This window comes from Sarcophilus harrisii, chromosome 6 (assembly GCF_902635505.1).
Source record: "Sarcophilus harrisii chromosome 6, mSarHar1.11, whole genome shotgun sequence".
NCBI lineage: Eukaryota > Metazoa > Chordata > Mammalia > Dasyuromorphia > Dasyuridae > Sarcophilus > Sarcophilus harrisii.
The window spans coordinates 103,592,298-103,618,768 of record NC_045431.1 but is presented as its reverse complement, the minus strand read 5'-3'; the positions used below and the strand labels follow the sequence as shown (position 1 = coordinate 103,618,768).

The 26,471-nt window shown below is 38.9% G+C and overlaps 1 long non-coding RNA gene across 1 annotated transcript; it reads left to right on the top strand.

Moving 5' to 3' along the window:
• Nucleotides 1-1,843: 1,843 nt before the first annotated feature.
• On the top strand, nt 1,844-20,632 carry LOC116419883. The gene is made up of 3 exons (XR_004230219.1): nt 1,844-2,410; nt 18,785-18,887; nt 20,517-20,632. It is a non-coding gene; the product is annotated as an uncharacterized LOC116419883 (long non-coding RNA).
• The last annotated feature ends 5,839 nt before the right edge of the window (nt 20,633-26,471 follow it).

The window sequence follows — 26,471 nt, the reverse complement described above, 5'->3', positions numbered from 1 at the left end:
TATAACTTTTTTTTTTTTTTTTTTTTTGGTAGGGAGGGGAATCCAAACTGAATGTTCAACTTATCATTAAAGGATGCATGCGGGAGATGGAAATGGTTATGCTGGCAAATAAATCGCTCCCTCCCAATTCTTTCTTTGTTCCAATTCAAGACACCAAAACTCCACCGTGTCGCCCTGTAATCTAAAAAGGAAAAAGAACATTTCCTTGCTAAGCCAGGGAAAATGGCATTTTGTGAGTTCAGTTCTCTACTCGTCAAGAGGAAAGGAAACATCGAACTTTGTGGCTTTGGTGGGAGGTGGGGAGGCTGGGAGGAGTAGCTGTGGAGGGGGCGGGGGAAGAGAAACAAGTCTGAAACATTTATCTTATTCTACCCGCAAGCAATCTGGATGATTCTTGGGTCCTCAATTGCCTTCAGGGGCCTGGGATATCAACCCCAAGGAGAATGTTCAGTCTTAAAATGGCCCACAACCCCTAGTCAGTCTTTGTAACCTGTGTACAGAAAACTAAATTAATTATATATATATATATATTTTTTTCCAGATATGTTTAGATGCTGAAATGTGTTTAGATGTTGAAAATAAAAACGTAGTTTCTTTGTTCGAATTATCCATATAATCTCATCGATTTCTATAAAATACAGGCCAAGTGTCGAGTTCAAGTCTATATGTAATAAGGGAATAAGGAAGTGTTTACCTCCCAGGTAAATCACCTTTGTTAGGAAACTCTGGAATCTACAACTATAGTTAAAACCACTCGTCCCAGAAGACTTTCTTTTTTAAATGTAAAACTAACCACGTGCGACCGGATGTCTCTGTATGACAGGACCCTAGGGTTTAAAAATATCTGTCTTTGTTGTAGCGCCAAATCATCTTTCAATTCAGTTGTGGTGAATAAGAAATTAGGGACCAAAGAGAACTGAAGATTCTCTCTGATGAGACACTGCTGAACCAGATGAAACAATTTAGAGTAAACCTGTCACTGGTAGGAGATAGGGGTGTGAGGGGGGAGGGGGACATAGGACTACTCTAAAGACTCCGTCAACGACTCCAGAATAGCAAAGAGGGCCAGAAGAGGCTTTAGTCTAAGTATAAATGGCAGCAACTTCGCTTTTCCTAGAAAAACTGAAGTCACTGGCCATTTAAATTACTTCAATCGAGCCCCAGAGTATTGTGGGAAGAAAGAAATCAACTTTCCAAATATTAATCACAAAAATGATAATAAAAATACAGTTGATCTAACAAGATAGCTATCGTCTTTTATCAGACATCTTGCACTTCAGTATTTGAAGAAGAAAAATGACCCTCCTGAAAATCTCCATCCCCTTGTTTCCACCACTTAAGAGAGGAAAGAAGGAAAGCCGGATGGAAGAAGGAGGGAAAAAAAAAGAAATTAGAAAAAGCAACTTGGGTCTGAAATTGGAAAATGGTGCCCACTGCAAAAGGAAACTCCAGTAGGCTGTAGGGGAGAGGGTGGGGATGGGGGGGGGGGGGAAGGGAGTCGCTGGTGGCCCTTCCTGACCATCCGCTTTGAGAATCTGGTTTTCATATACTCTTCCAGTAATCACCTCAAGCCTCTGGAATTATTAATTAATGCAATTTTCGGAGACTTTCACAAAATGACTGTTTTACATTAATGGTTCTTTACGAGATATGACTCCAATCTCCATCCCCCGTATTTTTTTAAAATTCAACTAATATCTCAAAAAAAAAGATATTGGGGTTAGCAAGTGGGGCGGGAATGCTGGAAAGGTGGTGGGGTGGGTGGGTGGAAGCAGGAGGATGAAAGAAGCACTATTCTTTCTTCCTCCCTAGCCTGGTAAAAAGAGGCTCGGAGGCTTGCTGCAGTCCAGCAGACACCCTTTGATTGAGGAGGGTATTTGGGGAGTTGCAGTGTTGTGCAGAAGATCATGTCTTTGCCCCACGGTGCTGTCAGCGGTGACAGATCCCAGATGGAGCCGCTACTGTATGGCAGATTGAGTTTCCCAGCAGAAAACTCTCTCCCTCCCTTCTAAACGTCCTCAAAAACCTTCTCCAGATACTCTAGGTCACTTCGTCTGAAAATGAAAAAGCTCGACCTCAAAGGTTGGGGCTTCTTCTACTACATTTTTTTTTTTTTTTAAATACGCTGTAGTTTCTCTGCGCTGCCTCTCTGTCTGCCTGTCTCTTCGCCCAGCACGGACTCCAAAGGCTGCTGCTGCTGCTGAAAGCTAGCTTTGCAGCTGTAGCCAGATGTTACTACTCTCCCCCGCCCCCGGGTGCCAGATCGGAGAAAGCTGCCCTGCCTGGGCTACTGACTGCCCCCTCTCAGGCCCCCAGTCACCTATATAGGTATTCCCAGTCCAAGGCTGGTGCCGAATGACTACCAAGACAACCAAAACACTGAGTCGTCCTGGAGCAAATCCTGTGGCGGGTAGGTGCTGGGACTCGGGTGAGGGGGAAAGGAGAAAACAAGTTGGAACGAGGGTAAAGAACCGGGTGGGAATAGCCTACTTTTGGGATGCGTGTTGTTGATGAATTTTCCTTAAAGAGGGGATCTCAGTAAAGAGGTGCCAGAATGGCACCGGCTCAAATTCTCTTTAGGCCGACGGAGAGGGGTAGTGAAAAGAGAGGGAAGGAAGAAGAGGGGAGGGGAGAGTAGGGGAGAAGTCTGCAGAGGAAGCGAAACAAGAGAGCCGCTCCATTCTCTTTCCTTCAGCTAGATTTCCTTCGGGTTCTCCGCCAGCTGCACAAGATTTCGCTGCCGGGTCCACCCACTCCCACCCCAGGCGTCTTGAGTAGGCGAGAGGACTCCGAAAACCGGAGAATGTAGCATAGGTTAGGTACAGATGGAGTGCCGTTAGCGTAAAGCAAAAGCTCCAGATCTCCCGGAGCCTGTAGTAGGGTGAACCCGGGTTATGGGAGAAGAGAACCCGAGGTGTCCTTTAAGAACTGAAGACAAGCTCGGGGTAGAGAAGTCCTATGGGGCGGAGCTGTGGAGTGGGGAGGAGGGCTGAAGGTAAGGAGGAGATAGAAAGGTGAGTTCTGGGAGATTATCTGGGGCAGAAGCGGGGAGACTGGACGCAGGGCCTCTCCTGGATGGGAAAGATGGGATAAGAAGCCAAGCTCAGGAAGGCTTGGACTTCCACTTTCCAAAGGAGAAATGTTCAGGCTGGTCTGCATTTCTGAACCCTCCATCCTACTGGAGAGGTCCTCTTTTGCTGCCGGAAAGGAAACTCGAGTTTTGAAACTCAATTGTAGTTAGAGATAGCTATAGATATAGATGATAAAGATACAGCTATAAGTTCAGATATATGTAACATGTGTGTTTGTGTATAGAATACATATTAAATCGAGAGCTCGAGCTTAAAGGGATGGCCTTGGAACTGGAAGGAAAGGATGAAGGGAGGATGAAAGGACTCACAGGAGTGGTCTAAAAAGGAAGGGGAAAAATCACCCACATTCTTCCTTTTTTTCTTTTTACCAATTTCTACACACACACACACACGCGCGCGCGCGCGCGTACTCCCCCAGGATGCTATATGACTGAGTATAGTCACGCCACCCTCTTAACTTTCTGACTTTATTTGGAGTCTCAGGCACAGAATAAAGAGAGATACAAGAAATGAGCTTTATCCCTTAAAGGCTAACTTTCAGCTGCTGGGGTCTCATCACACGAAATTTTTCTTGCTATTTTGCTTTGGATATGGAGCTCTACTCATACAATGGAATTTTAGTTATACTGGAGTTAAAAATGGAGCAGAGTTCGAGCACACACACACACACACACACACACAATCACCCCTAAGGACTCCGAATTAACAAAGTTGAAGTTTTAATCATTTAGCCAATGGCTCTGAATTTGCAGAGCCCTTTTGGAGTCTGCTAGGAGTCCTGGGATTTGTATAGAACTCCTCTTGAATCTTAGGGACCCCTTTGGGAAATTTCTTCTTTCCAAGGGGACAACTAACTGCTAGGGACACGTCTGGGATACAATGATGCCAGCTAAGAAAACACGCCCTACTTGGCAGCCGGCAGCAAATCCATCACCCTACTCCTGAGTCCAGCATTTTATGAAGATTATTTATTTCAAAGAAGCCAAACCTTCCTGCATGCTGAAGCCCGGCTTCCTAGTAAAATCGGGTGCCAAACTTTTAAAGTTTTCCAATCTTCTACTTCCGTTCCTTCTCCTTTCCACTCAACGAAAAATCGGGGAAGATACATAGACCTTACTTTATATATAAAAAATCTGCCGGATTTAACCCTTACTTTCTCAAAAAGAAAATTCATTACACTCGTAGAATTAATTATATTAATTGTACGTCGATGTTCCTTAGCCATTTATGAGTAGACGTAAGATAAAATGTCTATCTCCTGACGATCTCTTCCCAAATCTCTCATTCTCCACTCCCTGTCTCCTCTTTCCTCCTTTATCAGTTAAAATCCCAAGCGCCTTATAAAAAGAAAAAAACACAAACTGAATTTCAAAACTCCCGCTTGCTCTACCCTTAGGGGAGAGTAGGGAAAGAGAGGTTTTTTTTTTTTTTTTTCGTTGCACAAGCTGGATGAAAGTGGTTTATTTTGATTTTTTTTCCCCTTATACCCACATGTCTTGTAAAAGGCTCCCACTGAAGGCAGTTCCAGTCTTTTCTCTGATGAATGAAGGAGTTTTCTTGCAGACTTCAGACCCCATCCCCCTTGTGTTTTAAGTTCTTGCCTGTAGCAGAGGTGTAATTGTGACCGTTCCTGGTCCTCAGAGCCTCCTGTTGGGAACTGTTAGCTGGGGTTACATTAGGGCTGAGGACCTCCCAAGTGGCGGTGGCCTGGTGTCATAGGCTGGGACTCTGCATATTGTCCACTCTCCTCTGTTCCCCTTTCCCATTTTCATTATCCTGCTCTCCCATTTTTTTCCCTCCTTGATTACCTTTTCTCTCTAATAAGATGCACCTCTTTTTTCTCTTTTTTACTCCCGCTTCTCTCTCCTCATTTCTCTTTTACATTTAAGTCCACAGTCAACTGAACATGTTTCTTAGCATTTTGAAGAAACTATTTCACAATTGCTGCACACTATTTTTTCCAGTCCCTCCCTCCTCCTTTCCACTTCCAAGATTCAGAACCATAAAGCACTCTCCCCCCCCCCCATAAAGTTAGAACCACAAATTGTAACCTTTCCTGGAGATCTGTTAATATGACGATTTACAAAGGGACGAAAAAGCCCTACTGCAACACTTGATCTCAAAGAACCATCTTAATGAACTGGGCTAGGGGTAGGACGCTAGAGGTGGATAGATTGTTTTGTTTTGTTTGTATGCATAGAAGTAAACATTTCCAAGAACCCTTGAAAGAACCTAAATAAAGATAGAAACATGCACAATGCTTAAGTTAAAAGAATGAGTGTAAAATAAAATTCTCCAACTTCCTATCAAACTGCAGCTACCTGTTTTCATGTTAGTGGACTTTTAGCTACCTAAATTCCCACTTAGCTCTGCTTGATTTAGAGGGAAAGAATCCTGAAGAGCTGTGGATGTTGAGGGGCAGAGGCTGGGTTATTCACACCCTTCTTTTTCAAACTAAATGTCTTTCCATATTTTAGATAGCATTTAAAATAGAGGCACATAGGTTGCTATTGTACAAATATAACGTCCAGGAAATGTAGACTAGCTATTTTCAGGTGATTAAGCCTGGTTCATTATACGGTTTTCAATTCAATAGTCTTTGTTGGGTGAGTTTCTATATCTTCTCCCCTTCCCTCACTAGCCCTTCCAAGATGCCTGTATGTATTTATATTACTACACACACACACACACACACACACACATACTATATATATATATATATATACTGAAATGAACAGAACCGAGTAGAACACATACACACTATATACATATACTGAAATGAACAGAACCGAGTAGAACGTTATACACAGTAACAGCAATATTGCTGGATGAAGAACTGTGAATGATTTAGCTATTCTCAGCAATATAATGTTGCAAGATAAATGCAAAGGACTAATAATGAAGCATATTATCTGCCTCCAGAGAAAGAATGGATATGCTTCTCTCCTGGAATTTGACCTTCTAAATAAAGGCAAGTTTATGTAGCCTGCTGGTCCATATGGAAGCCAGCAAATTTGACAGAGAAAACCGAAAAAGAAGCAAAATGATAATATTATGATAATATTTTGCCTGTCTCAATTGGGGTAGCATTTATTTGTTTGCCCAAATCATTATTGAAATTTGATGAATGCCCATTTTACAGTTTACACACACACAGAGCACACATACTCCAAAACAACTATATATGCTCTAGTAGTACAAGGGAAGGGATAATCAACTGATATACAGTTATTTTCTAATAATCAATAGCATTTAACTATATGGCAATTTAGTTCATAAAACATTCTCCCTGAAGGCAATGAGTCAGTAGTTTATAGGCAGTGCCTACAGCATGCTCTCCTGAAACAAAGCTTAGAAGGGAACTGTTGGAGAGAATAGAGGAGAGACATCTAGAGAAAGTTTCCTTCCCTTTCAGTTAGAGTCCTCCCTTCACTGAAATCCTAAAAATTTTCAAGCAAAGGCATCTAATCCGGGATAAACAAAAAACTCTGCAAATCACAAATTCCCCAGTGCCAGGACGCAAGTGAAAGATACATATCAATTTTAGGCTTCCCTTGATCTCCTGGACCCTCAGGAATGAATCTGATAGCTATTTAACTCCTAGAAATGAGCTTGGGCGAAATCAATACTCAGTAAGCGCTGAATAAACCCTAAAGTAGATCTTTACTTCTCTCATTTTCCTTTAAGCAAGTAAATTCGGAAGGCTTAGGGGCTTAGAATTGCCACTTGGAAGACACTTGAAAAAGCAACAAAACTAGTTGAAGGCTTTGAGACCCAAACCCACCCGACACTTAAGAAGCTAAACTGTCTTACTGATCACTCCTTAAACTAGTTATGTACGCCTACCAGTCTCTCTGTGCTTTCTGTCCATGGAGTGTACACAATCATAAGCACACAGACCTCCCACATACCCACAGACAGACCGACAGACCCCTACAGATACACAAGGGCGCACACACACACACACACATTCATCTGTTGGTGCATTTATGACCTAATCAAAATGTATCCTTTGGGGAAAATACTGCCTATAAAACGTGAAATATGAAGAGCCCGCATAGATTTTTTTTCTTTTTTTTTTTTTTTAAAGTTGATCTTGAACCATTTCAGCCGTACACCTTGACTCTTTCTGTTGCTCTTTAATTGCCCTGTTATTTTTGCTAAATGCTAAGAATTGGTTCCAAGTGACCTCTGCTCAATGAAAACCATTTTCTATCATTTTGAATGAGGTTCTCCCCCTCCCCAAGCAAAGCATTAGGATTATTGTGAATTGCCTGATCTATTGCCTGTTTTATCTTTATGGGGCAATGGGGGGAGGGCGGAGGTTGCGTTGGAAAGATCACCTTGCCTTTTCTCCCCTTTCTATAATTAGTTCCCTCCAAGCATAGACTTCAACTGCTCTGGACAGCTGGGGGAATCCATCAAATCCTTGACAATCTACCAACCTCCCACAGCTCCTTCACCGTCGCTTTTTAATTCTTTTCAAACACGTTATTTTCAAGGGCTTATTTTGCTGAAAACTTTCCAGATTCTCCATCGAAACCCATTGCCCTATTAACAACAGCAGCAGAAAAAAAAATCCCAAATAATCACCACCTGTTATTGTTGCTGTTGTCCCTCTTCTTTTTTAAATTGCGAAAGATAATCTATAGTATCATAGCACGTTGGGACTGGAAGGGACTTCATGCTTAGGAATCTGTGCTCATACTCTGCCTGAGGATTTAGTAAGACAGGTGAACAGAGTAAGTTTCTGCTCTTTCCGTCCCTGTCGTTCCGACGGCATACAGTTGTATGCCACTATTCTCTCCTTGAATTTGGCCGTCGAAATAAAGACAAGTTTATGTAGTCTGCTGGTCCATATGCAAACCAGCAAATTGACAGAGAAAACCGAAAAAGAAGCAAAATGATAAGATGATGATAATATCTTGCCTGTCTCAATTGGGGTAGCATTCATTTGTTTGCCCAAATCTTTACTGAAACTTGATGAATGCCCATTTTACGGTCGGTAACATGTAAATATAATAAAATAACATTTCCAATCTATAAAACTCGAGATAATCATATAATGATATACAAAAGTGAAGAGGAAGTAGTTATTTAATTCCCTTCTTTTTCTGATCATTTTAAAAATTTCTTAGTTTAAATCATCTTTTCGTTATACAGATAGCTTTAAAACGTGAAGCTTCAGTGGAAAGATTTGACTAAAGGAACATTTTGCACACACTTTAGATCGCTGAATTCTGGTTGGCTGTCTTCCTTCCATAATTTTCAGAGTAATAGAAATCGATAGAAAAAAAGTTCCATCTTTCTGAAAAAGACAGTTTCCAAGATACAGTAGAAAATGGTAGTCCTCTTATTAGTCCCACACCGGACTTCGGCATTTCACTGCTAGGGATCAAACCCATCTTTTAAGTCTTTATTCTTATCTATCCCAGTCAGATGGGTGTTTTTTTTAAAATACGAATTTTTCCCACTGTGAGGGACCCGCAAAAATGTTCATTTTCTCTCTCTGATTTTATAAAATCTGTTCTATCAAGTACCCACCCCCTTTTTTAGCTATCTACATGGAAATACAATGCCTTGTTAAGGTAGATGGACTATTTCCAAGTGACTAAGGTCTAGTGATTAAAGATTCATTACATATTTGATAATCCATTAATATTTGTTGGATGACTTTCTAAATCTTCCACTTTCTCCTCCCCTCCTTGTGATCTTGTGCCTGTATATAGTATATTTTTAGAAAGATATATTTTGCTCCAAACCAATTATATCTGTTCTCTTGGGTAGGGAAGGGGCTGCTAGAAGCTTTGAAGGAACTAAAAAAGCTCACACCGATACACAATGTGACCAGGACATGAGACTGTTCCTAAGCATAATTAAAAATATATGGAAAAGAGATGAGGCACATGCAAAACAAATTATTTTTTCTGGCTCCAAAGAGCATATGGCTTGACTTTTTTTTTTCATCAAGGCTCAATTCAAATAAGAAAGAAGAAAGAATGGGGAAAAGGAGAGAAATATAGGAGAAGGGAAGGAAGGAAGAAAAGAATATAGGAAGGAAGGGGAAAGGAAAAAAGGAAGGAAGAAAACAGGGAAGGAGAGAAGGGAGGGAGGAGGGGAAAGGAAGAGAGGAAGGAGCAAAGAAAGGAAAGAAGGACACAAAGAGGAAAAGAAAGGAAAGAGGGAAGGAAGGGATGAGTTTTAGTGAGACAGCATGGATTTGAATCTTGACTCTGCTTCTTAACTGCTTGACTTTAATTTCTGAGTCTCAATTTCTTTATTTTGTAAAATGATGGGATTATACAACATTGTTACTAAGAACATAAAAAGTTGGATATGACTAAAATGACTGAACAATAACAAGCACTAAGCTACCTTTCATTCTCATATTTTATGACCATAGAAAAAGAGAAGCAACAAAGATTATAGAAAGAATAATGAAGAGGAGAGGGGGATGAAAGTAGAGGGGGGTAAATCACCAACTCTAATCATGAGTCAGTTTCTTATACTTCGTGGTTTTCTTCTTTATCCTCTTGGAAGTCAACTTGCAAAGGATTAAGAGATTTTTTAATGTGTAAAATAAATAAACTAATAAATAAAATTTGTTCCTGCTGTATGATAGGTTTTGCCAAGTTCCTGCCTGGAAATACTTTTTATGAGTTATAAACCTGGGGTGGGAGGAGAGAGAAGTTTATAATCAAATGACTGAAGTAAATTCTGTCATGTTTAAATAAATCCATGCATACTATTATAGACAGAGTACATTCTACCTGTATTGCACTGATTCCCCACTCTTTCCAATCTGCCCATTTGGAGTATTTACTGACCATGTGTGGCAGTCTCGGAGCTTTGAGAATTCCAATGTGGATAAGAAGGTAATATCTAGAAATAGTACAGTCCGATGAGGCTCACCAAGAGGTCTGGTGATTGTTGTTTTGCTATTTATGCTTTGATTCTCAAAAGCTCTTTGACTAGTTGCAAGCAAATTCCTCAGAGCAAAATCGACTTAGAGAAAGAATCTCTTAATCTCTCCTGTTCCGTGTTGGCAGAGCAGTAGCTTTTCCTTAATTATCGGTGTAGGTTGGTGGGGAAAGAAAAGGCAGACTGAGGTAGAACAACAATGAACTCTATTAATAGAGTATCTCCTCCCCCCTCATTGGACCCTATTGGTCCTTAATCTTCTGATGAAAACAAAATCTATTAGAAATCAATGATTTTTATCCAAGTCACTGGAAAATTGGGCCATAGGTATCAGATAGTGGAGCTGGGTTTTAAATTAGGTGATAAAGAGGATTTTGGGCAAAGGACTCTATATCCTGGCAGGTGATACATATATACACAGAAATATAATGTTTCTCGTAGTTTACAGATGAGGAACCGCCACTAATCGGGAGTTCAAGGAATACCAAGCAATGCCTTTATAAAGAAAATTGCCAAGTGCACACTGTTCTCTCTCCTCTCTTTTATCAACGTCTTTCTGACTGCTTGTCAATCAGTTGGTCAATCAATCAGTCAATAAGTATGTCATAAGTGCCTCCTACTCACGAGACACTGTCTTAAGAACTGGGGGATGACAAGGGCAAAAACACTGGGCCCCCATTTTGTCAGAGCTAAATGCGACTCCATCGTCTCTCTTGCTGTATGTCCAATTCTGTGTCAGTCTCCACTCTGTCCCTTCATCCGAACCCTCCTTAAACCATTACTGACTAGTTTGCCTTCTATCTTCCTTAAGGGTCTATGAGTGGCAGTTTCAGTTGAAGTCAGGGAATTTGGTTCATTCATTTACCTATCTTGAAAAGCAACAGCTGAATCTCCCTACTCCAACATCATGAATCCTATGACCTTGATAAGGCTGTTTATAGTGATCAACTCTGCCTTCCCAACTCCCACAGGATGGAGAATATCTTTTCTGCCTCCTGCAACACTATATGGCCATTTCCTCAGACGTCCAGCTCAAGTAACATAACTTTAATAAATGTGTTTATATGCTGGACCCTCGCTTTGACTGTGCTATATTAATGGACAGAGTCTAAGTGATCAGAAGTAACAGACCTAATGAATTGTGAGCCCATTAGTAGACTTTGAAATTAATTTTGTCCAGGAAATTTTCAAACTGGAACATTATTTTCACTTTATAGAAATAAGGGAAAGTGGAGTGGAGAGGATAAGTATCAATGTTGAGTAGCAAAAGTGAAAAACTTCATTTTTTACAACTATAGAAAATAACTGAAATATGTTTCTCTTTATCTCTAGAGTTTCTAAGATCTTTTCTCCACCGCTTTCTTTCGTTGCAATAAGAAGCTTTTGCGGAAAATTTTACAGCTCTAAGAGAACTTACAAATAATCCCGTGCAACCCCTCCATTTTACAAATCAAAAAACAAAACTCTCGATTGAAGTGATTTGCACTTACCTAGTATCAGGACTAAAACCAAAGTCTACTGATTCCTAGTATAAGAGGAATCAGCAGCAGCCTGTTCCCTCTGTGATGGTACCTTAGGTAAAGTTATTTAAGCAGAATCCTGTAATCTACTTGACGCCTTTGCAACACAGGATTGCTTGAAAAGTCGATTGAAATACAGAACTCTTTCACTTAGAAACAGTTTTAAACAAAAATATGGTGTAGAAGGAGAAAATATTGGCCAATTAAAATACAGCTTCAGGATAATTTACATAATACAACAGTTAGGTCTAGGCTATTTCCCCAATGACTTTATTTAGCCAAAGAAGTAAAAGCTGTTTCAACAACAAATACTTGATTTTTTTTTAACATATAAAGGAAAGTAGATTTATCTTTCTAAGAAAGAAAATGGTTAAGGATTTCAGAAAAGGAAGCTGTATATTTGTTCTCATCAAAAGCACTGGTGGATCTATTGACATGGTATCATGAGTTTTATTTTAAGACTAGTTGAATGTCTGGAGATGAGGATGCTGAGCAGACATATAGACAGACCTCTGGAGTTGATCAAATGCAAGAGAACTCCAGTGGTTAATCGCAAATCGCATGCTATTATAATGCAACCAGATCAAAGAGAAGGCCAGGGAAGGCTGGGACCTACCAATACATATTTCTCTGTCTCTGTGATAATAGTAGTTTCAGGATTTTACTGAAATTCTTAAAGGTAAAGTTAGAGAAAAAAGAGGCAGAAAAAGAAAGTGACAAACGGAGAGACAGCGACATTGAGAAATAGAAAGACAGGAAGAGAGCATGAAACACGGAACATTTATTTCCTTCTAAATGAATCTTCTCCAGGCTTGGACAAAATTTAGAAGTTGACTTAGTTTGTTGCCAGTTTATAGCTAACAAATTACTGACATAATGTGGGAGGGGAGAGCTAAGGGGTAGAGGAAGATCTGAAATATTAGACTGTCTATTTACATTGCACCAAATAATTATTTACATTTCCATTTAACTTTGTATCAACCTTGCCCATATAAGTGAGGTTCTGCGGTACTTCTGTGAGCATCATGTTAGTCAAAAGCAGTGTCTCTGGGAACTATCTTGTCATTTCCCAAGAAAGACAGGAAAAATTGACAATGACAACCTGACTGAATAGAAAAGACTTTTGGGGTACCATGGTTTAAGTTTTTTTTTTTAATGGATAAATGTGACTAGATCTAGAAGTTATCCTCTGAGAGAGCTTTTTTAATGTAAATATAATTTGTGATTTCTAAGAATCACTTTTATGACTCTCATTGAGGAATAAATTTCTACTTAATTATATAATGGAATGGAAGAATGGAAAAAACATGTTAATGGTTAATTAAATCAAATCATATTTTGAATAGTTCTGCTGTTATTGACTGTAAGATATCTCCCTTTTTTAGTCTGCCAGATTCAAGTGAGTATATACTTTGAAAGTTAGCATTGAAGTGAGAAAACAAAATGACAAGAAACAAAAAAAAAAAATGGAGAGAGACAGACATATACAAAGAGACAGAGAGGGAGAGAAAGAGAGAGACATGGGGAAAGGGAGATTGAATTGGGGGGGGGGAGGGGAGGAGCAAAGGCTGCTTTCTTCAAATGTTGAAAGAAGAGCTGTGCTCTCCACAATTCAGCCTGGACTTCTGTTCCTGTGTCATGAAAAGGGAAAATGCCTGGCTCTTTAAGTCATCTGTCTAAACTGGATTTGGAGAATTACTTCCTTGCCTTTTTCACCTCCGACCTCATCTCCTTTAGAAGAGATGGCACCTTGCTGATAAACAGGGAATCTGGGAAAAGAGGACCAAAGCAAATATCGCATCTGCTTCTGTCTTTTTCCCTTGGGTAACCCAACTAAAAGGAGTTGATTTTCAGCTGCAGGAAAAGATAGGCTTGGAAAAGAGGAAGTGATCTCAGTCATAGTATTGCTTAAATGGAGAAAAGAAAGGAGATTTCTATTAGAGTCCAAGAAAGGTGGTGGCTTAGTTCAGAGACTGGAGAATTGGGCTCAGAGACCCCACAATATCAACTTGACAATAAAGACCCCAGAAGGGATCCAGAAAAAGCTTTCTCTAAATCAGATTTAAGGGCTTTTTTCAAATTCTGATTCTTGGATCCAGACTTTAAAGGATCCACAGTCCTGGAGTTTAGATGCTGAAATGGGACTTGTAGGTCTCAAGTTCTTTGCTACATATCAGGGAAGGGATGACAAAACTTAAGCTAAGGGAATGTAGAGCCTGAGGGGATTGTGGTTCTAGGTGTAGGGATGACTGAAACTGAGTAAAGCAATCCATCACCCTCACTTCCATTCTAAAATAGACAGGTGCAACACTCCAATGCCATGCAGTTCAGGTCATCTTGCAAGGCAGCTTACAAAGTTTGAATTTATGGTCAGAACTTAAAGAATACATGCCTGCCACTCCCTGCCACCAATTTTTGATTACATCCCTATACTTTTAAAGAATATTAATATAAAGAGCAGTCTGTTATCCAAAAGTGATGACACATCAATCCCAGGATAGTTTGAGTTTGCTAGAAACATCATATGGCTGGGGCAATCCAAAAAAACTACAGAGTCAGCAGATCAAATTTCCAGAATTTGACTAGGAATTTATTGGTAAAGAGTCAGTGTGAGATACTGAATAATTTCCTACAACTGGGAGTCAAAAGAAATGAATTCTAGTTCAAGCTCTGACACTTATTAAGCCTTTTGATTCTAGACAAGTCTCTGAATCTTTTTAAAAAATTTTTTTTTCAAAAATGTCTAAATGTAACAAACACCAAATAGACCAGGTATTTTCACATAAGTAGAATGGGGGGGCGGGCAGGGGGAAGGAGAGGATAGTATATACAGTGGCAGATCTCTATTATATACAATTTACTTTTCTTTTTTAGGCATATAAGATTCAGTCACCATTTTCAAAGCTGTATTACTCAGGTAGTTTGCTTAGTGGGCCTTCGTTCTGTTCTATGGATATGTCTCAATAACCCTCTTGTCTTTTTTTCTTTCTTTTATGTTATACTATTCTTATACCCATTTCCAAAGGAAAGGAAAGGAGAGGAGAGGAGAGGTGAAGACAGGAGAGGAGAGGGAAGGGAAAGGAAGGGAAATTCAAATATATATAGTTAAATAGAACAAAATACCACAATGACTATTTGAAAATGAATTTCTCATTCTGCATCTTAAGACAGTCACCATCAAGAAGAATGTAACAAGCTTAATCGCTTAATCTTCCTCCAAAATTATGATTACCTATAAAAGTTCTTAAGTCTTTCAAGGTTATTTTTTTCCCTGAGTCTTTCTCAGCCTCTATGTAGTAAAATGAGGGTACTAAGCAATGCCTCGCTCTGCCTTCCTCATCTAATTACTGTTAGTATTGAATGATAAACCTTTTCTGAAAACCCTAGCAGAAGTGTCAGGAATTACATACTTTTTGTATATAATTGAATTTCAAGATAACAGATTTCCTTTGTAATCTTGTGCATTTTATTTTATGCATTTACAAGCATTATTCTGAAAAGGGGTTCACAGGTTTCATTAGACTTCTGAAGAGGTTCGTGACACAAAAATTTAAGAAACCTGGTGTTTGATGATCCTAGGTCTCAATCCTGTCCAGGAATCAATCAGTCAAGGAACAAGCTATTGCAATGCATCAGGTACTGTAAGATTACTTTACTTTAATCTTTATTTTAATCAGAGAAATCCTCCAAAGTTCTTCACAACATTTTCTTCCAGGCCAGGGTCCTTCTTTGTACCCTCCCAGGAGGTGGCTGGAGAAAAATTGGAATCAGATTCCCTCTGGCTCCCCCTGGCTGTTAGCACTCCCAATTGATGCCATTCTTTTCTTCCTTTTTCCATCTCTTGCCTCTATGACTCGGGATTCACATTTCTCCAGTTGAAAAAGGAACTCCTTGAAAGTGGAGTTTCAGAAAGTGTTAAAGGACTCTCTGGAAGGGAAAAGAATGGCTTTCCAGGTAGTTAGCCAAATTGGTCAGTCTGAAATACACATATACACAGATATATACACATACATGTACATGCTCAGATCCATCTGAGGAAAATAACAGGCTGGGATAAAGTGAGAGGAAAAAGAGCCTTTGGCAGAAATCTGAACATTTCAGCCCTCAATTCTCTTAGAGAAGAGTCACCTGGCTTCTTCAAATTACAAAAATCTCTCTCCTACTAACTCATCTTTTAACCTTGGTATGTCATAATATTCTTCTGCCTTATACCTAGTCCCTTCATTTCTTTTTAAAAACTTTTAAGATAAATATAAATATATATATATATTTGAAATTTGAAAGATCTAAAAAAAAAAAGAAAAAATTTCATCAAAACTGACCAACATATCAAAAGTCCGGTGTTAGATGCAATGTTCCACATCCAGGAACCCCAAACCTCTACAAAAGAGTAGAGGAAATGTTTTAACCTATCTCCTTTTTGAATCTCAATCTCTTTTAAAATACAGCTTTTTTCCCTAAAGTTTTGAAGTGTGCCACTTTCATACTTAAAGAACCCAGCCTCCAACAGCACCTAGCTTGTAGTTTCTTTATGGCAATGGGTCTATGCATTAAGACACATGACAATTTTCCCTACAGTCCCTCCAGTTAAAAGTCTAATTAAACATTCCAATGATTCTTATTTATCCATCTCCTCTGGCCCACCTACACCATCCTTAAAAATAGATCCCTTCCATTCTGCACTGCCTTCTCCTTGCCCCAACATTGCTGCTCAGGAACAGGTCTAACTTAGTGCCCTAGGACCTGAGTGCTTGAATCCTTTCTGGAGAGGCATGCGGGTGTCTTGCTGCTGGTCTGGAAACATTTCGTTTTCCCACAGTATTTTACATTCATATTACTTTTCACACCCTGTTAGGCAGTAATAGCACTGAAACTGCTAAATACTTCCATGCTCTGTGCCTGCTCTCCAGAGACTCTCCTGAGACTATCAGATCCCCTCAGCTTCCCCCTGTGATTTTAAAAGATTTAAGCTATTTTTCCTTCTGTAGGCAATGGTTTCATGTCTCTTATTCTCCACTCCACTCCTCTCCCCCTCTTTTTTCCTCCTTCTCAATTAAACCATCTTCCTTCTGTTAATTATGTCTTGTTTATCCCATATATAGCTTGTCTTTTTATATATTTATTCGCTTGTTTTCTTCTCCATTAGACTGTAAACTCCTTGAGGACAGGAATTGTCTTTTGGTTCTGTTTTTATCCCCAATATAGGATTTAGCACATAGTAGATATTTACTTAATAAATATTGATTGGTTAAGTTAAAATTGGCTAATCTGAAATGTTCACCCATTTTTCCTAGTTCACTAGGATCAAACGAAGTGAATATAATTTCTCTTGAAATGAGGCATCCCTCCAGATACTTGAAGTCAACCCCAATGCCAGTTCTTTAAAGTCTGATTCTTTATCAGAAAGTTTTGCTCTCCCACACCTGTCTGCATTCTCTTTTCTTGTTTTTTCTATTGTTCATGTTTTGTTCTCCTTTTTTCCTTCCATTTCTAGAACCATGATCTGAAAGAGGTGCTAGGTTTTTTAATTAGGGAATTTGTTTCCTCTCTGGAAGCTTTATTAGCCCTTTCACTGTTTCCAAACATCTAAGAATGAGGTAGAATTAAAGGGTCAGGCTGGACTGGAATACAAGTCTATTTTTGGAGCAATTGTTTGGAGCTAACGTCTACTGCAGATTTGATAATACTTCAGAGATATGAGGTAAAAAGGAAAATATACTGCTCAACATTTGTTCCCAGACATTCATACTGTTGAATCCTCATGGAACTCTCTCAGGGTGTTATAGACAATGAACATAGAAGCCCCATACTTTTGGGACAAGTAAGTACAGTATCTCAGTACCAATATGGATAGGGAAAAGAAGACATCCCTGAACAAAGAGCAAATCCAAACACACCACTCAATTCTCCCACAACATTTCTGAACTCTCCCAGGAGGCTTAGAATAGAACACCCTCCCAATGAAGTACTCTCTCTGCACTTGGATTGTGGTTGGTATGAGATGTTAAAAGAAGCAAGTCTTGTAAGGGGAAGAGCCTATATGATATGCCTATAGTAGGAGAACCTTTTTTAGAATCATAGAATTTTAGAGCTAGGATATGGGAAATCAACAAGACCAACCTCTGCTCTAGCAAGGACAAATTCCACTTAAAGTATATGGTAAAGTCCACAATGCATCATTCTTGGTTTGTTTCTTAAATAAATAATGTAAGTATTAACTCAGGGGTGGAGGGAAGAGGGAGGGAGCATAAAGAAAAGGTGGTATTAGCAAAGGGAATAGAAATAGTGGACTGCCAAAGAGCTTTTTGTTTGAAGCCAATTTTTAGAAATGTGAATCAAAAAATGCATCTCTGTTAACCTGATATATCTAGACCTATGGATTTTGATTTGTTAAAACAAAACCAACCTTTCATTTTAGGTCTGAGAAAACAGAAATCATAATATTAGAAGTGATTTGTCCAAAGTCACAAAGGCAGAAGTGGTGAAGCTAGTATTCACATCTCAGAGACGATCTAGTCCAAGCCAAACTTAAAGAGGAATTCTTTCTATCATATTCCTTTTTAGTGATCATTCAGATTTTGCTTGAAGATCTTGAGTGATGCTGAACTCATTACCTCATAAAGCAGACCATTTCACTTTGGAACACTTCAGATTGTTATTTACCTTATCAGAGTCCTCTTGGTTCCAGGAATTCTTCCTTGCTGTTCCCTATTTGTGGAATGCTCGTCATTTTCTGTTCTGATTGCTGACCTCTATGGCTTTCTTTTAGTCTCAGCTAAAATCCTATGCTACAGAAAGCCTTCCTCAAACCCTCTTAATTCCAATGCCTTTCCTTTATCAATTAAATCCAATTAATCCTATATACAACTTGCTTTTTATAGATTCATTTGCTTGCTTTCTTCCCCATTAGATGGTAAGTTATTTGAGGGCAAGAACTGTCTTTTGTCTCTGTTTTTATCCCCAACACTTTTTACAGTAGCTTGCACTTAATATTGTTTGAGTTAAAACTGGCTACTCTGAAGTATTCACTTATTTCTCCTAGTTCAAATATGAGAAATCAATAGGACCGATCAAAGTAAATAAATCAAATATAATCTTTCATCCACATAACATCCCTCCAGATATTTGGAGCCAGCTCTAATACCAGTCGTTTAAGGTCAAATTCTCTATCCGTAAGACTTTTGCTCTTTCATACCTGTTTGTACTCTATCTGTTTTTGTTTGTTTGTTTTTCCTATTTTGTTCATGGCAGTGCTCCAGGATGAACTTCAGAATGAGGACACAGTGAATGACTGAGACATCTCGGAAGGGGAGACCCTAACCTGAATTGGAAGAGATCTTAGAGAGCCTTGAGGGTAGGAACTCTGATTCTACAGGAAAAGATTTACATAAATTAACAGAGAGTCTTCTAACTTGGGGCCTTTTCTATATCACCAGACTTATAGCTCAAACTACATTGTAGACTGCTCTTCTAGTACCTCTGACTGCCCAATTTAAAGACTTTTAATGATGTCAATTTTTTACACAAATTTAAGAATAACAATAACACCTTTACAAAGATAGCTCCTTACAAGGAAGTCTTTTGACAACAAATTTATATAATAGACAGATTATCATTTCCCTCATATTACAGATGAAGAAGCCAGCCCAGAGAAGCTCAGTGGATTGCCCATTATTATAAAAAACTAATAAATATCAGGGAAAAAATGGACAGCATTTTTAACATGTATCATTCTAGTCCTGACCCTTACTACTTACTACTTTTCCCTCTTACCTAACTTCAGAATGAGCCAAAGGGTCTCAAGAAGATTACCACAAGGGAAAGTTAAAGGCTAGACACTTGCCCTTAAAAAAGTTTTCTTCTACTTGTCCACACACACACACACACACATACACACAGTGAAGCAGCACGTAGAGGCTTAGTATCCCAGAAGCCAAAAGAAGAAAAAGAGCATATCTTTTCTCCTAAGATACTTTTTAATGTGGATTAAATTCTTGATCTTTAGTTAAAAGGTTGTGCTTGGTGGCCTATTGAGGTAGTTATTCAATGGAGGGATGCTGAAGGGGAAAAAAAACATAAAGATTAACAGAGGCAGAAACCTCGAAGAACACTGCACTAGAACTTAGAAAAGTGGGTTGGAATCCCCAACCCACCACTAATAAACTATGAGCTTGGGAACATTGACTTCTCAGTTTTTCATCTCTGTAATGGGGATGGGGACATCTTAAATAGAAGTTCTCTAAGGTTCCCCTGGTTTTATGAATCTTTCAGTCTCTCCTCCCCTCCACCCCCAATCCTTCCCTATTCTCAGGGATTTACTCTGTTTGAGACTCTTTTGAATCTCATCTGAGAACTCCAGATCCAGGTGGCTATCAAAAAACTCTGCATTCCTGTGGACAATCAGTATAGTCTCCTAGTGACGTGAAAAGATGATCTTACCTCTTTAAAGGGCTGACAAATACTGCAGAGGAATGATTTAGAACGGACTGGAAACCTGACTCAAAGGGTTAGTAACACTTTAGCTCTGTACAAAGGAATTCCACACATTATCATATTTATAATCATTTACAGGAATGTAAAGGTTGCCTCAACTATGCTGATTAATTTGAGGAGGGCTAAGAATCTTCTATAAATGTTTTCTCCTCTTCTGCTTTTATACTTTCCTTGGAATATTACAGTAGAGAAAGAAAGTGGGAGGGCAGATTGGGGAGGAGAGAATAACAAATCATTTAAAATTAAAACTTCCACAGTTATACTCCATTCCACTGAGCTGCCCCTTCTTCTCCACCCTATTTATCTTCACCCTGAACAACAACCAAATAAGAAACTTGCTCAGATTTATTTACATGAGAGGACTCCATGCAGCCATGACTTCATTATCTTAATGAATATCAAGGGTGCCCTGGAAAGTGGGATAGGAATGGAAAGTTATGTCCTGAACCACTCAATGAGATGTTCTATTTTGTTTTCTCTTAATACTTAGGTTTCCTCAATAGAAAATTCTTGGAGGGGGGGAGATGGTATACGTAGCAGAATTTTGGGATCCAGTAGAAAATCGAAGCAAGAAGGGCAGAGGACAAGATCAGGGTGAGTGTAGAAGAGTATTTTACTATATGGAATTGGTAGGGAGCAGGATATTTTTTATGCTTTCTCTCTTACTGAAACATGCACTTCAGGAACCTGTCTTCCCTTAGGAGCCATATTCCCCTCCTTACCTTCATTATCTTTACCCTAGAAAGCACTTTGTACCCCATGCAAAGCTCATAGATGCATTCATTTACAACAAACCCATACTTCAACTCAATCACAGAACTGGTCCAATCTCTCTCTCTCTCTCTCTCTCTCTCTCTCTCTCTCTCTCTCTCTCTCTCTCTCTCTCTCTCTCTCTCTCTCCTTCCCTTTTTCAGTAGGGTGAGACTTCTCACTGTTTTTCATTTCATTTCTCTGCATCTGAGAAACATTTCTTAAAAAACGCTGGCCCCTGATTTCTTTCAGGTGGAAGACAATTCTGAGATTGGCAGCACTGAAATGAGAGCTGTTCAAAGGACAGTTTGACTGTAGTAACTTCTTTTCTGGTTATTTAAAAAAGAAAACTCACTTCTTGAATACCCATGGTGCCTCTCTCCCTTACCTGGCCAGTTATTACTATTCAATCATTAAACAATATTTTTTTTCCTAGCGTGACTTAGATAGAGTGCCAGACTCCACTGGCATAAAGAAGACCTCAGTTAAAATTATTCCTCCAACACTATGTGATTTGGAGCAAGTAATCCAACCTTGGAGTATCTGAGGGATCCACTAAGGCAAAGATAGATGTGATTTACATTGGAAGAGTAAGTTCTCATAAGTGGAACTTGCCATGTCTTACAATCACTCCTCCTCTCATTTAAATAAACAAAGATGTTATGGGCCAAATTAGCTATTTGTGGTTGTTGGTACCAAGATTGTAATGCATAGATTTGCAACCCCTCTTCCAGGACTTAACTTATGTTTGTATTTCGTCATCATTATCATTTTCCAGATTGTTTACTGGGCTCATGCTATCTTTTTCTCTGCTGTCTTATTGGTACAGAGAGAACTATGGGTGGGCAAAACAAGGTGACCAATTAATACTTAGAACAAAATATTTGGGGCTTGAAAAAGCAAATGGGCAACAGTTACATATTTTTACAAATGCAAATATTATCCTCACAGATATCCTCAGAATCACTTCAAGGTTTCGAAGAATGGCAGTATATATTAAGGTCACTACCTCAGTATATAATTTACTTATTTTGTAATGAAGAAGGTTCTGTATGTTTTAGTGCAAGTTGAAAGCATGGGGTATTTTGTACAAAGAATTTGGGATGAGAGGAATTGCAAAATTATCAAACCTTGCCTGGGATTACTTCACTGATTTGCCCTGTCTCTGCATCTAGACATGATGAAGACAAATCCTGGTCTCTGCCAACAAAATTCTTTGGCCCAGCTATGATACTGTTGTACCAAAATGAATTGAATTTCCAATATATCTCTTCCTGATCAACAGGAACTCGGGCTAGGAATAGAATCATAGATTTAAGGCTGGCAGGGAGACCTCAGAATCCAGTCACCTCATTTTACATTTGAGGAAACTGAGATACAGATGGATCAAGACACTTGCCTATGGTGGCACAGATATTTAAACGTCTGGGATTTGAAACTACAAGACAAGTGATAAGAGACCTGTAAACTAAGAAATCCAGTGGATAAGAGATGTGGTCAGGACTGCAAACTCTATTCCCTTGGAAACTGGAAGAGCAGCCGGGAGGAAGGAGGCAGAACAATCCCCTGAACACGGAAAATTTTAAAAAGAAGGCAAACTAAGACGAAGAGAGAATCGGACAGCTAATGTAATGGCCAATATAGAACCATTAACTGGGACTCTGACTTTTTGACATGGAGTAAAGCATTAGTGTTTAAAGATAAATTGCAAAGATTTTCCTATTCGGTATATAGATATCTCTAGGTTTTTCTGGTTTCCGATGCATGTATTAATTTGAATATTTTAAAAATTCGTGGGGGGGGGGGGAGGGATCTGACATTTGTTAGTAGCTAAGAACAAAAATTATTTTTAACACCAGGTTCGCAAAGGGAAGGAAATTGGGATAAAGTAGCAGAAAGCTTGTACCCCATCTGCTCTACTCGGATGCTGTTGCTTTTTCGAGTCTTCGAGCCCTGGGAGTTCCAGCTATATTTCCAGCTCTCACAGGTGTTGGAGCCTGGTCTGGGGGCAGCCGCCACAATCAGCCTCCGGCCTTGAACCGTATCCGACCTAGTGCCCTGAAGAACTTCAGGGAATTCCCACTCACTTCCTTGAGATTCACACCCTGATGCAAGCTTGGAAACAGTCCTTTGGCCAGAGGCGATAATATTAAAATTATTAAATAACAATAATGATCACTAAAGCCTAGAGTTACAAAAATAAGGCTCAAAGGAAAGAGGGGAAAAACAACTTTTCTCTGTAGGACTTAGTGTGAGGGTTCCCGAAAAGCCGGGGAGAACAAGAGAAGAAGCAAAGCCATAAAAATTCTTTTTGGTGAGGTTTGTCCCCAGCCCAAAAACGAGGGGAATTTTACCCTTGACTTTCAGATGAGGTTGGAACCTAAAAAGACTCACTGAAAGTCACTCGATCACAAAGGACTTGACTTTCCACGCAAAGTCTTGAGCCAAGATCATCTTGACCACCCCTGACGTTACACCACTTTGTCTTCTAATCAATCAAAAAGGATTTTTACTACTAGTTATATTGATGCCCTATCAGGAATATGTCCCTAGGATGGGAAGGGAATACAAAAGAAACTAGATGGATTTCTACCTTGGATGAGTTTATAATCCTGTTGGGAGCTTAATTTGACTATCACTAAACTCTAGCATTTATTCAAACACCTTTTAACCAGAAAGCAACTAGCCTACATTATTTCAAAACACTGTTGGGAAATCCAATCTTCAATGCCATCTGGGCCATGGATTTACCTTCTCCAGGCTTAATTTTTTGGATTTATAAAATTGGGGGGAGGGGGGCGTGTTGCGTCACTTACTCTCCGAAGTCCTTTATAGAAATATGGATAATTAGAGTATACAGTTAAGATCCAACCTGCCTATTTTTTGTTTATTTTTAACATGGACTTTTGTTTTCGTTTTGTTTTTAAATCCTCCTCCCCCTGGGGGGAAAATGTCCAAAAAAGTCCCTTACCCCTTGGCAGTGTCTATACTCTAAAAATACATCTTGTTTGTCTGAAATGATCGGTTTCACTTTGATAAAAGCCTAAAAAGATGGGAGGGTTAGGAGCCAAAGACCGGGTTTAAGAAATTTACTGAAAAAGCCAGGTCTTGTGGATGGTGTAATTGAACGACTTGGAACTAGAGACCTGGTTTCCCCAGTTCCCAAACGAACCTGACGACCCGCCCAAAAATTCACCTGTTTGTTCTCTGTAGGCGATTGTTTTTCTGACTGTGACTTTGCCAAGGAGGTCATCTCTTTTGGGGGAATAGCCCCAAGGGAGTTTCTATTCTAAAGAAATCTCAGATCCCATTCCTATCCCTACCCACAAACTTTCCGGTGAGGAGGAGAAGGAACCAGGGACCTTTAGTGTCCTGGAACCAAGCCTTGCTTTTTGCCTGAAAGGGAATGAAGAAATGAAAGATATTTGACCAGATACCTCCCTGGGCTCAGAAAAACATCTTTCCCGCCTCCCCCAACCCTGGGTTCTCCTTTTCTGCCTCACCGGGACCCTCCGAGCTGGGTGGATTCAGGTCCTCTATACACCTTGCCCAGACACCTGTGAATTCCCAGCATTTTAAGAGGAGACTTGGGTCAGGGAAACCTGAACCCAATTCCGGGACCTTAAGATGTGCCCTAAGCACTGCAACCCCCACCCAAACACTTTCCAGGTCTTAGTTCAATAAGGAAGAAGGAGGAGGAGGAAAGGGAAAAGAAGAGGAAGGAAGAGGAAGGAAAAGGGAGAAGAAGGAAGAAGGGGAAGAAAGGAGAAAGGAAAGAAAAAGAAAGGAGGCCAGGAAAGGAAGAAGAAGGAAGGGGAAGCAGCAGGTTGGGGAAAAAAAAAAAAGGAAATCAGGAAAAGGAAGAAAGGCAGGCAGAGAAAAAAAAAAAGCAAAAAAAAAGGGGGAGGCAGCATGAAAAGAAGAAGAAGGGGCCCAAAAAATCCAAAAAACACTTGTGGGGGTTGTGGGAGGGGAAAAGCCAAAAAGGCCAGTTGTTTAAAAAAAAATGCTTTGCAGCAAACAAATAAATTGCGCTTGGCAGAAAAATAAATAAATAAATGAAAACAAAAGGAAAAATAAAAGCCGGAAAAAAAAAAAAAAAAAACATGAAAAAAAGGCCAGTGAAGTAGTACGAAAAAAAAAGCTTGGTTGGAAAAAAAAAGAAAAGGTTTTAAGAAGGGAAAAAGAGCTTAAAAATTGGCTGAAATAAATAAAAGAAGAAAACAAAAAAAAAAAGGAAAGGGTTTTGGAAACAAGAAAAAAGAAAGTCCCTGTTGAAGAAAAAAGGGAAAAAAAAGCCGGGAAAAAAAATGCAGCCGTTGGCAAAATAAAAAAAGAAATGAAAGCTTCAGGCCATTAAAGCCCCAAAAAATAAACCATGAAAAGAAAAGTTGGTTGTTAAGAAAAAAAAAAGGGTTGTTGCAAAGAAAAGAAAATTTACATGTTTGCCGGGCAGAAAAAAAGAAAAGCCGTGCCCAAGGGCCCCAAAAAAAGGTTGTAAAACGCTTAAAAAAAAAGCCCTTTGGCCGCTAAAAAAAAGCAAAAAAGGCCCAAAGCAGGAAGAAAAAAGAAATAAAAAAAAGAAGAAAAAAATAAAGAAAAAAAAAAAAAGAAAAAAAAGGAAAATAAAAACAGAACAAGAAATAAAGAAAAAGTAAAATAAATAGTATATAAGTAAGGAAAAATACAAGAAAAGAAAAATAAAAAAAAAAAAGAAATTAAAAAGGAAATAAATAAAAAAGAAGCAAAAAAACAAGAAGAAAAGAAGAAGAAAAGTTTTAAAAAAAAAAAAAGAATACAAAGGAAAAGAAAAAGAAGAAAAGGTTAAAGAAAAAAGAAGAAGAAGAAAAAAAGAAGAAGAAGAAGAAAAAAAAAAAAGGAAGAAGAAGAAGAAGAAGAAAAAAGCAAAAGGCAAAAGGGAACAAGAAGAAGAAGGAAGCGGAAAAAACGTAGCAATAAAGGGAAGAAACAGCGAAAAGGAAGAAGAAGAAGCCAAAAGAACAAGAAGGAAAAGAAGAAAAGAAAGCAGAAAAGAAGGAAAAGAAGAAGAGCAAAAAAAGAAGAAGAAGAAGCAAAAAGAAAAGAAGAAGAAGAAGAAGAAGAAGAAAAGAAGAAAAAGAAAGAAAAGAAGAAGAAGAAGAAGAAGAAGAAGAAGAAAAAAAGGGCAGGAAAAGAAGAAGAAGAAGAAGAAGAAGAAAAAAGAAGAAGAAAAAAAGGAAAAGGAAAGAAAAGAAGAAGAAGAAGAAGAAGAAGAAGAAGAAGCAGGCAGCAGAACAAGAAGAAGAAGAAGAAGAAGAAGAAGAAGAAGAAAGGGAAGGGAAAAAGAAGAAAAAAGAAAAGAAGAAAGGGAAAAAGAAGAAGAAGGGAAAAAAAAGCAGGCAGAACAAGAAAAAAGAAGAAGAAGAAGAAAAGAAAAGAAGAAAAAAGAAGAAGTAGTGTAAAAAGGAAGAAGAAAGAAAGAAGAAGAAGAAAATAGCTAGCCAGCAAAAAAGAAAAGAAGAAGGAAAAGAAAAGAAGAAGAAAAATATTTAAGAAAAGGGAGAAATAGAAAAGGGGAAAAAAGAAGAAGAAGAAGAAAGAGAAAAGAAGAAAAGGGAAAATAAAGGCCAAAAGGTTAGAGAAAGAAGAAGAAGAAAAGAAAAGAGAAGAAGGGCGCGCAGAACAAGAAGAAGAAGAAAAGAAAAGGGGAAGAAAA